The sequence below is a fragment of the Ctenocephalides felis genome, unplaced genomic scaffold (assembly GCF_003426905.1).
Source record: "Ctenocephalides felis isolate EL2017-DRISC unplaced genomic scaffold, ASM342690v1 CF-g0.4_SCAFFOLD_01170, whole genome shotgun sequence".
In the NCBI taxonomy this organism is placed as follows: domain Eukaryota; kingdom Metazoa; phylum Arthropoda; class Insecta; order Siphonaptera; family Pulicidae; genus Ctenocephalides; species Ctenocephalides felis.
In genome coordinates, this window is record NW_020537324.1 from 83,535,922 (window position 1) to 83,551,815 (window position 15,894).

The 15,894-nt window shown below is 28.4% G+C and overlaps 3 non-coding genes across 3 annotated transcripts; 2 read left to right on the forward strand and 1 right to left on the reverse strand.

The window, feature by feature from the left end:
* Nucleotides 1-9,289: 9,289 nt before the first annotated feature.
* On the forward strand, nt 9,290-9,362 carry Trnar-ucu. Its single transcript has one exon. It is a non-coding gene; the product is annotated as a tRNA-Arg (tRNA).
* Nucleotides 9,363-9,959: 597 nt separating this feature from the next.
* On the forward strand, nt 9,960-10,031 carry Trnad-guc. The gene has a single exon. It is a non-coding gene; the product is annotated as a tRNA-Asp (tRNA).
* Nucleotides 10,032-13,662: 3,631 nt separating this feature from the next.
* Nucleotides 13,663-13,734, reverse strand: Trnad-guc. The gene has a single exon. It is a non-coding gene; the product is annotated as a tRNA-Asp (tRNA).
* Nucleotides 13,735-15,894: the final 2,160 nt, after the last annotated feature.

A 15,894-nucleotide genomic window follows, 5' to 3' on the forward strand; every position in this document is an offset into this window, starting at 1 on the left:
TTTTGGTAAACTATAGAAGTATCAACATCGGCCTGGCTTGGACCATCACCATGTCGTTTGGACATGTGTCGTATGATGGATTGGTTGAAGTGGTATGAGGAAACGCTGGAATAAATTGAAAAATCATAAATTAAATCATAAAATTTATGATTTTTGGAATTTTTAAAATCAAAATAGGTTTAACACTATTCCTACCGACATTTCATGTTTACTATTCCTACCGCAACGGTCAAGTGACCGGTCATGCAATATCTATATTTTTCAGTATTTAATAAAGAGTTAATGCTAGTTTAAGAGTTTATAAATATAAATACAAAATATTTCTTTTTTTCTAGAATGCGAAATCTACATTTTATTCTGTTTTATCCAATTTTTTTACGTTTTTTTTCTAGAGTGTATTTTCTGCACACGTCCTATCATATTTCTAAAACATTATCTGGAATATTTTCTTTAGGGAATCTGTTTTGTACTTGTACTTAGTTGATTTTTTTCTGAATTCTTGTTGGAACTATACGGCAAATTAATTGGAATAGAAAGTTCCTGCCTTGTACATCGTCTTCCCATAATTTTTTTATGTGAAACGATAGATTTATCCTGAATAAATACAAAATAATGTAAATCCTTTATAAATTCTCTCTAAAATTCATATTTTACGAAATGATTTCTGATGATTTTATGAATGACATCTACACCAAACACGACGCTAATACCAATTGAATTGACTCTAGTATTAGTATAATTTTTTCAACATATATGTGTATGTAGGTAAAAAATTAGAATCTTCTTTTTTAGCTTTCAAAATTGTAAATATTATTTGAGTGAAGTCCTTGATTTTTACTTCTACCTGTGCTTGTAGCTGTTATATTGCTTCAATTGTATCACAGTTTAGTTTTGCTAACTGTTTAGGTATAAGTAAAATGGTATAAACGTTTAAATTTTTTTACATCGTACTAGCGATTTTGATAATACGTACATATAATATAAATCTTCAAAGAAATTCTCAGTTTTCTACGTATCCAGTATATGATGGTTATCAAAATTTTACACCCCCATTTGTGCGATTTGCTTGGCATAATTATATTTACATCGTATATTGAACAGTTACTAAAATTTTATACTACGTTTCCTAAATATTATTGAAACATGTGTTGAATAAATTTACACCTTACCTTTATTGAAAACATATGTTTGTCGATAGTAATACGTGGTCTTTTACAACAATTTTGATTGCTGTCAAAGTAGTTGAACCAACCTTTGGATTCAAAACAAACCTATGAATTTGTTGTTTGGATTCCTTCGTAAAAATCTGTCTACACATAGACATTGAGCAAAAATGAGAAAACCCACTTTGTTTACCGTAGAAGTGCAATATTTATACTCCTTGCCTCATATGCGCAGCGTGCATACAGAATTGGAAAAATGCATATAAATTTGCAGAAGGCAGGTTTCACCACTCTAAATTCTTCTGTATTTACATTTTCTTGTTTCGATCATATTCTTAACAATTACTACAAAAAATACCGTCCGATCATCGTCTCTCGTACTACCGGTCAAATGACCGGTCGCAATAGGTAAGACAGTATACAATTTTTCCAAAACTAAAAATTGAAAAAGCAAATTACATTGAAAAATGTATCATACTCACACATTAAGAAAAGTCATAAAGTTTGATGACGATTACGTTTAATATGAAAAATACTAATCGAAAAATCAAAACGGTCATTTGACCGGTCCCGGTAGAAATAGTGTAAAAAATGTTGCAGTGTAGAACCTCAAACCTTAATAAAGATCTTTTAAATCTTACCTCTTATCATCCCAGTACTTGGCCGGTGCCCATCCTTCGTCTGGAGCCTCAGAGGCTCCTTGTCGCCTCCGCTGGGCCCCAAGGGGGCCTCCGTCTGGTTCGCAAGACTTATATAGTAGAGACAGACGAGGGCGCTCAATAAAATTGCACCTACGGCTAGACATTTGGTAGAACCACGTCGATGAGATTTTAATAACATTGTATTTGAAAAAGGGATAAAATTTGTGAAGGAAATTTTATCTTATAAATAATTGATGACCAATCATTCCTGGTTGATAAATAATAAATTTGATGCAAATTTAGTCGATGCACTGAGATTTATATTTTTAAGTCTTTCACAGGTCGTCACACATTATATTAAATTTAATATAACTTTTTAGGCTACTCTAAAAATCACCATTTATTAAGCTTGATATTTTTAGCTGCACTTAATTAATAAGATTTTTTTTTTAAATGAAATTAATTATTTAGTCACATTTTCCAAAAAAAATCTTCAAAAACTCACTTGTTCATTAAATATCTTTAAAGCTGCTCAAAAATCCTAAACATTGATATTTAAACAAATACCAAACATCATGTTTTTCAACGCACTTAATTTTTTAACAATATTTATTAACCTTTAGCACTTTTTAATTTAAATTAAATCCACAACAGTAATTATTGTTCAAAAATTATTATTTTGTGCAGTGCACTTATCAAATAAAAAACTAATTTTTTACTTTGAAATCACACTTTTAAAAGCAACAAATACTAAAGTTGTTTTCTTATTGTTTTTAGAAAAATTGCACTTTTTTCATAAAATTCTTCAGTTACTATATAATTTAGTTCAGATATTATTTAGTTATATCACAAACTATTACATAACTAAATCCGTAATTACTTTTTAAGTATTTTTTTACTCACTGTGTATTGCTAATTTTAAATTGTTTCTATGTTTAATTCCCATAATAATAATTTTAAGTAAAGACTAGTATAATTTATTTAAAAAAATATATATGTTTTATAAAAATAAATACTTATGAAAATAATTTAGTTCATTTTAAATGACAAATAAAAATGACATTAGGTCAAAGTTAAAAAATGACACATGGTTTAAAAAAATATTTGTTTATGTAATATTTAGAAAACACTGTCTTTAATATCAGATTTTGAAAATTTTATGTAATTTTAGGTAATAATATTTAGTTACAATAATGTTTAATATTAATTAGTTAAAAAATTTCATCAATATCGATCCTGGCGCTTTTTTTAGCATTTCCTTTATTATTTAATTAATATATTTATAAAGAATAATTATTCTTAACTTTTTAGTATATTCAGAATTAATTATGTAAAGAATTTTAATCCAAAGTTATTTTCACATTTCTTGAATGTAAATACATAAATAGTATTAAGAATTTTTAGTACTATTTAATGTGGTATATATATTACATATATTTATATTTGTTTTAATTTTTAATTACTACCGTTTGATAAAATTATTAAGTTTTAATTTTTCATAAAAATTTTCAACAATGACTTTTCTTGCAGCTGATGTCATTTTTGTAACATTCGGCAATCTTGTTTCTGAAATAGAAAAAAATATAGAATTAGAACTTTAAATAGGTACAATTAATTTTTTTATAAATTATATATATATATATATATATATAATAAAAAGAATAATAAAAATGTGGAAACTTTTTTACAAGCGGATGCTTGTAATTACATTTTCATGATATTGCAACAATATAACATTGTAAGAAAAAAAATAATATACGAGTAAATTATATATATATATACATATATATATATATATGTATATATATATATGTATATATATATATATATATATATTATATATGCAAATTATATTAATAAGTGCTAAAATGATAATTGAATTAACCATAAATTTCGATTTCATAGACCAAATACAATATACATATCAAATTGTCAATTAGCACAATGTAATATGTAATGTATATATATAGTAAACCTTAAAATACTTCCCGTACAGAAATTATTAAAAAGAAGAAATTAAGTTACGCTTAAAAATCTTTTTATAAATTTTGCATATGGTTCTTCCTGTTCTAATTTGACTCATCCTACACAAATAATTTAAAAATACAAAAACCACAAACAATGAACAAAAGACATGTTTAAGATCATATTTATAAAATACATGTATATGTATATGCTTTGAAAAGTCGATTTAAGCTTAAATATAAACCACAAGAATAATTTCATGACGATATCGAGTGTCCCACAGAATCGGTACGCGGATTTTGCCTTCAACCTGGATCTAGCCCTCATTTCAGGTTAGAGACATTTTACCCGTACCGGTTTTACGCGGAACACCCAGTATCAACTGACATATTGTAAATTTTATTCATAACTCAACAATGTTTTTGTTTTATTTTAATTTCATTTGAATATGTTACAAATTATGTACTTATTATATAAATGACTACATTTTTTTAATAAAAAACAGAATTTTTTGTTCATAAACTTGTAGGATATCTAAAAAATAGTAATACTAAAAAAAGTTTTAAAAAACGACACAAAATTATTTTGTTCATAATAATATTTATAAAACACTCTTTTTAGTATCAAATTTTGAAAATATTGGACAATATTTAGGTACAATAATTTTTAATTTAACTTCAAAATTTTCATCAATTTCGATCTTTGCGCATTTTTATCATTTACTTAATTATTACATTAATCAATGATAATTATTATTAGCTGTTCTCTAAAAAATAGTAATGTTCTTTGATAACATTTACTATAAAATAATAATAAATATTAAATATAACTAATTCCAACTTTATTATTTATTTAATTTTCCAGACATTATTTATCTTGATTAATGATGATGTTTTGGTAGAAGTGATAACTAATATGGAAATTTGAAAAAAATCATCAACACTACATATTTAGAAATTTTTATTTTTATTACATACTTACTTTTTAGTACATACTTGGTTGGTTTTGTATTGGATTAAAATTTATATTACTATTTGGGTTACTCCAATGTCAATAAAAATATTGAGATATACCGAATAGTTTTTATTATTAAAAAAATCTTCGGTGACATTTTAGTTCAAGTAATTATAAAATTAGTGGTGCATGGCATCGTACGTTAAAGCAAATTGCTGGAACTTCCTGTACCAAAAATTTAAATTTTTAAGAAAGATTTGATTTTCTATTAGAACTCTGGATTTTTGAAGCCTTTTAAATTTTTGAAAATAATTAATTATTTTTTATACTTTTAAAATATTAATAGCGAAGCGCGAGGGCGCTGCGTCGCAGTACAAGGAATGAACATTGCTAAGGAACCCATACAAAAGTAAACAAACTTTGTTCTTATTATTAAAATTTTATAAAATATATGATAATTTGATGTGCATATGACTAAATAATCATTTTTGTCCGCCAATTGGCATTTCTTTCATCTTTTTCTTTGGATCTCCGAAACCGCCAGACCTGTCTTCCCATCAAATTTCGTCAGTTCTCTTCATTTCGTCAATACAAAGTAAATGTTTTTTGAATCATACAAATCGGACGCTCCGTTCTGTCAAAAAATCAATCAACAATTTTCGCACTTTTTGCCCTGTATCTTCAAAACGGCTTGACCTGCCTTTGCCAAAAACTAATCAGCGCGTCTCCTCATCAATGCGAATCGAATGTTTTTTTAATTATTCAAGTCGGTTGATTTGTGTTCACGTAATCGTCGACGAAAATTTGTATCCACACACACACATACATCAATTTTTTCTAAGGTATGTCAAAATGTTCAGAAACGTTTGAAACGTAAAGAAATATAAAAAATTTCATTTTCGTTTTTTTCGATTACTATAACTTACCATACGGGAGGTTAAAAAGGCTTGACCAAAATTCGTCGAAAGTTAACCACTACAATTTTTATCTCATGTTCGAAATTTCAATTCCAATTTCAAAACGTGGATGAAAAATAAAGTTTTAAATTACTAATTGGGAAGAAACGACTCTTTATCCAGGAAGTTAATAATCATACAAATTAATGTTATTATTATTATTATTATTATTAGTGCATATATTGTATTTCACAACAAATCATAATTGCACAATTTCAACGAACATCAGCCAAGTGCAAAACAATTAAATAACAATTACGTTTAATAGGTTTTTTCCCGGAACATGGCATTTTTCTGCGAAATATGATTTTATAACTTTGTAACATATTTCTATGAAAAAATACTCTAAAATCTCCTGTATAAAGTAATATGGGTCGAGGAATATATGAGATCTATAAATGAATTTTCTATTATCTGTAGGGCATAATTTAATTTTCTATCGTGACGAATAAAAAGAGAAGTTTCTCAATTCGCAGCATCCTGATTGACACATGTCATTTCGATTTGGTCTTTCAAGGGGGTCAGTCAACGCGGTTCTTTTCTCACAAATTAACCTTTGAGAGGTCAAGTGAATTAAATAATTAAACGAAACTCATTCGAGAGGAGAAGACTTATATATATATATATATATATATATATATATATAGGGTGTCCCAGAATTCAACGACAAGCCAAAACAAAGTAATAGTAATGACTGCAACTATCCTGAAAAAAAACAGCATTATCTAGGACCACAGTGAAAAATAATGACACAGTTGGATCAAGTGTTCAAGAATTAGAATTTTTTGTTAAACTATGAATTTAAAATTTTTTGAAAACTGGTCGACTTTGGAAGCTCTTTTTAAAAAAAATGTTCTAAAGTATATTGGCGCATTCCAAAAATTGGCGCATTTAATCAAGATTGTGAAAATTGTAAAATACTTGATAGTTTCAAAATACGAATTGACGATTAAATTACACCTGTCGGCGTTCGGATTTTGAGTGCAATTTTAGAGTATACCGAGTTGCTGCCTGGCAAGAGAATAATCTATTTATTTTTCTAAACTTTCATTCAGTCGTTTTCAACATTTTTCTACCATATATAGTTTCATTTTGACGCAAATACCGAAATGATCGAATAATAGAAATTGTTTGCACAAAACACAATGAAGGCGCACCTCTGTTCCTTTTTCACACACTCGCAAACAACAATATAAAATGGACAATTGTTCGACAAAAGCTTTATTTAATTTCAGTTCATATAATACTCGATAATATTTGTTCGACGAAACGTATTGTGAGACGATTTCATTATTGGGAAATGTTATATTAAATTTTCGACCGACGACAATGGAACATATAAACATACACATACACATATATAAATAAATATATTATATGTATGTATATTATGCTGTAATCATAATTTTCTCGATGAAAAAATCATTATATTTTCACACTCCATAAACAAGATAAATGTACAAAAAGCCTGTTTGACGCCAAAAAGCAAAACGAGATTTATCTCGATCATATCCCATGACCGAAAGATATAATTATTTTTGAGGAATAAAAATCAGGGTTTCGTACTAACTATCAAATATCAATAAAACGTATTATATTTTTTAAATACAGTAAATTTAATTTTGAAATTGTTTATTTTGTTACTGATATAAAAATTAAGCACTTTTTTCTGTTTCGCTCTATATTCAATTTTACACTTATGATGAAACAAATTGTGGTCTCGAAACGTATGTGAAACTTATAATGCTATAAAGTTAGAGTAGAACTAGTGCGGTGTATGGCGTCGGGCCTTAAGGCAAATTGCTGGAACTTCCCGTACCGTAACGAAATGTTCGAGGAATACAGAATGTTTTCAAATAGATTATTATTAATATTGTAACATTGTCTAATATTTATAAGAATTAAATAAACTGAATTGCAAAGTTAAAATTATTTGTTTAAAGTATATTAGAACTTTAGTCAGAATTAAAAATAAAATCTGAATTATTTTCGATATACAAAAAAAACTAAAAAAAAAAAAATTATACAATTTTTTTTTTTCAAAATCAATTACTTTGTTAAAACAAGCTGAAAGTTTTTTGAATCATTTAAATTGGTCGCTTAGTTCTTTCAGAAACAGCCATTTTTTGCACATTTAGCTCTGTATCTCTGGATCTAATGAAAAAAGTAAAAAAAAAATCCATTTGGTTGTCAAAAACGATGCACATCAACTTATCAGATATTTTATAGAGATTTTAAAAGTACGTATAAATTATGTTTACATTTTTATGGGTTCCGTAACATGGTTTGTCCATTAGACGGCGACGCGACGTTTACGCGCTGCGATATTTCGTCTCTATGCAGTTAAAGCAGTATAATTGCTTTGAAAAAAGTTCAGAATTTGCAAAATATGTCAAAATAAAGAAGTAATTTTTTGTCAAATTTATAGTTTCTCAAAAATCTAATTTGTTCGAAGTATTTTTTTTTTCAACAATGTTAATCTTTTTAAAAAAATAATAATTTTTGGTACGGGAAGTTCCAGCAATTTGCCTTACGGCACGATGCCATGCGCCCCACTAGTTTTAGTTTGATTTGTTCAAATCAGATGCTTTGTTATATCAAAAACTGTCATTAGCTCAGTATCTCCGAATCGGCTAGATCTGCCTTTGCTTAAAAAGTATAATCACCACGTCTTGTCATCGTTAAGAGTTCGTAATGGATGTTTTTTTGAATCATTCAAATCGGGTGCTCTGTTCTCTCAAAAACTCGATTTTTATTTTCTGTACTCTGCTTCGTATCTTCGAAACGACTAGACCTATCTTTGCCAAAAACTAATCAACACGTCTCCTTGTCAATAGGAATTGAATGGTCTTTGAACCATTCAAATCGGTTGTTTCGTACGCCCGAAATGATCAATGAAATATTGTATCCGCACACACACACATAAATTTTTTCTAAGGTATGCCAAAATGTTCAGAAACCTCTGAAACCTAAAGATATGCAAAAAAATTCCATTTTGATTTTTGGACTATTTACCCTACGGGAAGTCAATAAGATAAGAATGCAAACAGGTGTATTTTGACAGTCATTTATATTTAGTTTGTGCATTTCTTTAGAATTTGACTTGTAACCTTTATACTATTCGTTTTATTAACTTCCCGTAGGATAAGTTATAGTAATCGCACAAAAATCGAAAATGAAAATTTTTATATATTTTTACGTTTCAGAGGTTTCTAAACATTTTGGCATACCTTAGAATAAATGGATGTATGTGTGTGTGCGTGTGTGTGTGTGTGCGGATACAAATTTTCGTCGACGATTTCGGGAACACGGATCAACCGATTGGAATAATTAAAAAACATTCAATTCGTATTGATAAGGAGAAAAAAGTGCTAAAAAAGTCATTTTTATCAAAAATTTAAAATTTTCCAAAAATATACTTTTTGCAAAGGTTTAAACAAATTTAATCTTTTTTAAAAAAAAAAAATGGTACGGAAAGTTGCAGCAATTTGCCTCAAGGCACGATGCCATACTCCACTAGTTTCACCTATGAATGCGTGCGTAGAGAAGGAAAAAAGTGCGACTAGTATCGCACTGGAGTGTGTTGCGGGCGAACGGCGTTGCTTCACATGTCCCTTTGGCGCAGCGGATAGCGCGTTGGACTTCTAATCCAAAGGTCGTGGGTTCGATCCCCACAAGGGATGGAGATGAATATTTTTTATTTTTATATATCTATTTTATTGATTACTCCTGTTTTATATATGTGTATATGCGAAAACAAACGCGCATAACATTATCACGTATAATTATTGTTATTAGTATACGATTGAAATCGATATCGTATGATAACCGACAATAACAATCGATTATTATTTTAATGAGCCAACACCACGATCAAAATTAGAATAAACAATCGACCTTGGTGGTTAAAATTAAATTTATGCAATTTGATGCATCTATACAGGATATTTTTCTAACGTTATAATTATATATTATTGGGTTTGTTGTGTAACGTATAATTTTGTTTATCGTATCATCTAATAAATAATGATAAAAAACTATGATATTTTGAATCTCTATCTTATCATGTTTTATATACAATAGTCTGGTAATATTGAATTATATAACTGCATTATTAATAACACTTAATACGTTGCTCGCTATGTCAGTCTTTTGCGCACATTTAGAGTCCATGTATCTGATCCATAAGAACTGTTCATGGTCCAAGAGTGTTGTAATATCGATTAGGAAGGTTGTGGTAGTATCGAAAAAGTTCGAAGTTTAGATTAGTTTAGCACATGTCCTCGGTAGTATAGTGGTCAGTATCCCCGCCTGTCACGCGGGAGACCGGGGTTCGATTCCCCGCCGGGGAGGATTTATTTTTTTTAGACATTTTTATAAATAAATAGATATGCTTATAATTTAACAACGAGTATTATTTATTTTAATGATACTGTCATTAATTTTTTTCCAATGAGTTTGATGTACGAAGGGCGTTTCACACTTGAGATTAAATTTGATATCTATAAGCAAATGAAAATTTCATCAAATGATATCATACTGCTTGATATCGAACTGGTCGAAAGATCGTTAACCCACGTTCTCAAGCACTATCCTACAAGAAGGTAATAAGTAGAAATAAATGATCTACTAATTTAGGTAAAAATTTACTTTATCTTTTGTTTGCTTTTTTAACACTTTTACTTGATTTCCTTTTCTGTATTTTACAAACAATTGATATAGGGACAATTAAAAAAATGAATTAGTAAATTAGTATCTACATTTTCCGTGAGAATGCAAATCGACCCATGTGCATATATACCTACGAGTAATAATGCAGTAACATAGTAATTGCAACAGAAATAGCGTTACTTTATCATCATTTACATGCGATTTCGTTATTCATTATGCGTGTTGTTGTTGCTGCTGTTGTTACTTTTGTGTTGTCGTCGTAGACAACAATAACAAACGACCGGCTAAAACCATGGCTCGCAATTATAATAGTAATAAAGTATTTTATAACGGGATACATGTCGTATTATATTTATTTCACACGCCTCGTGCACTTAGGAGATGTTATGGGTCTGTAATAAGGTCACACGAGCGGATTATAAGAGACTCGTATGTACTTTGTTAATGTATCTGGAATTTTGTAATACTTTGCTTTCAATGTGTCAATTAATCTAAAGGGCTGCACATTACAGCAACTTGCCTTCAGGCACACAACGTCCCTTTGGCTTTGTTTTCCATTTCCACGTAGGAAAATGTGTTCGCGTGCCTTTTTCAATTATCTTCGAGCGCTCGAACACGCGACCGACAGGTCAAAACGGAACAAACACCATATAACCTATAAAACCTTCCAATCCAATCTTTTGTTTAGAAATATAAATAATCTTTACTCATTTATATCAATTATTTATATTTCTCTAACAAAATTAGAGCATTATGTTTCGCGTTCCGAACGACCGATTGTTTTAACGATTTTTTAATGCAATCGCAACGCCGTAACAATAATAAACAACAATATTATGAGCCTTTGTGTTTTGCGTTTTGTGTTTGAAAGTCTTGGTGAAGTAAAGTAGTAAAGTTGAAGAACATGGAAAAAGTAGAACAAAACAATGGAAAATCCTATTACGGCGATACGATGCCCGTTTTTTTTTGCAATCGTACTTGTATGGCGTTTTGCAGACCCGAATCGGAGGGAGGAAATTGAAAAGAATTATAAAATAAATGAAGAAAATCGAATTCAATCTAATATTTGATAGAAGTTGTGAACGTGGCTTAGCAAAGCTTACTTGCGAGTTTGATCCTTCGGCCAGGTTAATATCAAGCAGTATCATACCAAATTTCAAATTGCTTATAGATCTCAAGTGAAAAACACTCTCCGTATTCATTACTGCATATCTAATATAAAATTTACACTTAAAAAGAAGAATGGTTGGTCGACCGCTGGGTTGCCCTCTCGAAAAAAATACTTTAGGTTATGATGTACTATGGAAAACTATCGAATTGAATTTAACGAAAATTGAATTTAATTAATTTTCAAATTGTTTTTCCAAAGTATAGAGAGAAACTAATTTCAATTAATTATCCTGAATTGTGAAAAATATAAAAAAGAATATAGACAAATTGGAATGATAAATTGTATTGATTGAATAGTCATGGGTCGATTTACATTCTCAAGGAAAATGTTGGTGAAATAATATGAAAATTGATTTATCTACATGAGACATTAAATCAATTATTCAAAAATCTATAAAAAAGGAGATCTAAGAACTACAACTAGTTTTGAAATACTTTACAGTAGAGAAAAGGACGAAAAATCATGAAGTGGATTTTTATTTATTAGTAGACCTAAAATGGATTATTACGATTTTTTTCAAATATCCTGTTATATTTTCTGATTTAATCTAGCAACTTCCTTACTATGTTATTAAGATGTTGAATCAACCTGTTTTTATACTTTTGACTACGTCTTAGTACAATCATTTATAATGGAATCAATTCAATTGTAATAAACAGATTTATTTAAAGGTTATTTCAAATTTCTTTAGTTTGTATTTTCATACATTTTCCTTAAAGTGTATGAATCAAATTAATTTATCTAGTATATGGGTTAGATCTACGATAAGATGTGATTATTTAATTTCGTGTAATTAAACATTTTAATCTTGGTTTTAGTATATTTTAAGATCTTTTTAAATTTATCAAGTTCATACATGTTTAATTTAATTTAATTCGGGAGATATATGATTATTAATTTTTTTTAGAATTTTTATTTTGCTGTCAGAAGTGGTAATAAATCAATTAAGTAAATATCTTATCTTGTCTTTTAGTAATACTATACGCAATAGTATGCCAGAAGTTGTAAGATATATAATGGTAAACAAAAAAGATTCATTTTTTATTACGAGAAATCCAATAGAAAAACATGTTGAGTAATATTATTGATATATAATAATTGTAATGAAAGAAGATATATGTATGAATTTGAGTATTATATTAGTTTACTTAATGTCAGCAAATACTCCAGTATAGTTAAATAGTCATAATTGGATTGGACGACTATTGGGTTGCCATCCATTCAAAAAAGTCAAAACAATTACTGAATGTCCAAAGTGTGACAGATTGTAATTAAAAATGTTAAAAAAATATTAGTTTACTTGTTAACTTGTGCGTAAAATTACAACTGCATTATAAATAAAACCCCAGATTATAGTTAAGTAAAAATTTACTGAATACAGATTTATTAAATAGCATTCAAATATGTAAAGACAATATTTAATATATGATAAATCCATAACGATAATTACAATTAATTGAATTTAGTAATTTTTCTTTTGCGAAAAATTCTCATATATTAAAATACAAAACGCTATTAGCGTATTTGGACATCAATACAATTATTAAAAAACCTGAGGTAAAAAAAAAAATTTAGTTTTGCATACGTTTCGGGTCCACATTTGACTCTTGTTTAATGCAAAAATACACAAATAATTTGAAAAATAAAACGTGTATAAGACATATTTATCAAATTCTGAAAACTGAACCTGAAATCAAATACAGAAGTGTTGAGTTATGAATAAAACTTACAATATGTCAGTTAGTATTGAGTGTTCCGCGTGGAAGCGGTACGCAAATTGTGCCGTCAACCTGGATCTAGCCCTCGTTTCAGGTCAGTGTCAAAATCAGCGTACCGGTTGGAAGCGGAACACACGATAACAACCATATTTGCCTTCCGATATTTTTTTGGGTATTCTATTAACAAAATCATTATTTATACACGATAGTTGCGTCATGTCAAAATTATATTAATTGTCTAAAATAAAATTCTTGACTAAAATCATCTGTAGCAACTGATTATAATGCAAATGCATTGGATTTTCCAAGACGTCAAACTCATTAGAAAAAAAATTAATGTCAGTATCATTAAAATAAATAATACTCGTTGTCAAATTATTAGTTTATCTATTTATTTATAAAAATGTCTAAAAAAAATATATCCTCCCCGGCGGGGAATCGAACCCCGGTCTCCCGCGTGACAGGCGGGGATACTGACCACTATACTACCGAGGACTTGCTCTATGAACGAAAATACTCTATTGACAAAAGATCTAACTCTATTTGTATAGAACTAGTGTTCCACTAACTCACTAACAGGTATTTCTACTGAGTGGAATTTAACCTTTCATCTTTCATAAATAGTTTGCACACGACTAATATTGTCTTTTATTAATAGTCATATAACTAATAGTCATATAATCTTGGGCAATGATATTATTTTACAATCTCTAAATGTAAATTCAAACTCCAAATATAAAGTATTTTAAGAAAAATCAATAAAATGGCAATTTAAGCGTACCGAAAATAGTGCGTTAATAATTAAAATAATATCGATCTCAATGTTTCTAAGTTTGTAGGCAAAATAACTGAAAATTTTAATATAATAGGACTTTCTCTATATATTTAACTTCCCGTAAGGTAAGTTATAGTAATCGCAAAAAAATCGAAATTGAAATTTTTTATATATCTTTACGTTTCAGAGGTTTCTGAATATTTGGGCATACCTTAGAAAAAATTGATGTATGTGTGTGCGTGTGTATGTGTGTTCGGATACAAATTTTCGTCGACGATTTCGGAAACACGGATAAAGGATCAAAAAACATTCGATTCGTATTGATAAGGAGACGTGCTGATTAGTTTTTGGCGAAGGCAGGTCTAGCCGTTCCGAAGATATGGGGCAAAAAGTGCAAAAATCAGTAACTCAGTTTTTAAGAGAACCGATCGTCCGATTTGAATAATTCAAAAAACATTTTACTTGTAGTAACAAGATGAAGAACTGATCAAATTTTCATGAAGGCAGGTCTAGCGGTTTTGGAGATATAGTAAAAAAAATAAAAAAATGCCATTTGGCGGTCAAAAATGATCATATATTAGACATGTGCACATCAAATTATCAGATATTTTATAGAGATTTTAACAATAAGTATAAATTTTGTTTACATTCCTATGGGTTCCGTACCAATGTTTACGCGTTAGACGGCGACGCGGCGCTTACGCGCTTCGATATTTCGGCTTAATGCTTTATCTAAAGCAGTACGATTGCTTTGAAAAAAAGTTCAAAATTTCCAAAATATTTCAAAATAAATGATTTAAGATAGAATGATTTAATATGGTTCGAAATTTTTTTAAAAGTTTCAAATCATTGATCAACTTTTATTGATTATTTTTAATTACTCGAATTTTGAATTGCGGTACGGGAAGTTCCAGCAATTTGCCTTAAGGCACGATGCCTTAATTGCCTTAAGACAGAATTCCACTTACAGCTAGTTTTGTTTAAATATTTTAAGTACTTTCATCAATGTTATCACATGAAAAAAAAGAAACGTGTATCATGACTATAATGTGATTTTTTTCTGCTCATTTTATACAATTTATATATTTTTTTACAATTTTTATTTTGCCGTCAGATACGTTAATAAATTAATTAAGTAAATGTCTTATCTTGTCTTATAGTAATATATGCAATATTATGTCAAAAATTGGAAGATATATCAAACAAAAAAGATTTATTTTTTATTACTTCATTTAAAGAAATCCATCATATAAATTGGCCAGTTCTTTCAATACCATCGATAGTTTAAATATTAAACTTATGAATAAACTTCAACACAATATTCAAAACTTGAAAAAAAAATCTTGTTGACGTAAATAGCATGAGAGATGAATAGAATAACAAAAGAGCAATCTGTGTAAGTGACTTTTAGAAATGAATATTATAGATAGTGTAATTAGAGACAATAAATGAGGTGTGTTGATAGAGACTAACAAAGTTAACATTCTATTACAATGTTAGTTAAACTTTTTGAAGAATTTGCTTTGTACGATATTGTTGAATTTCCTCACTTCGATTTCAATAACTAATTTTATACCGATCCTTATCTTTATAGCCTGAACTATATGGTCTTTTGTATAACTAATTCTAAGTTCTTATCGGTTATTTTTTATTAATAGTATATTAAATTATTACCATTTATATAACTAGAAATCGATAAAAAATGAAGCATTGTACATAAATCTTTAAAGTTATAAGTCAATGAGAAATTTTCTACGATAACAGAACATTCAAATTGTTTACCATGAACATTTGAAATAATAGATTATAATTTGATATAAATTTATAATTTGATAATTGAAATTTGTATTCAATAAAATTATTTTTATAACAATCTATTT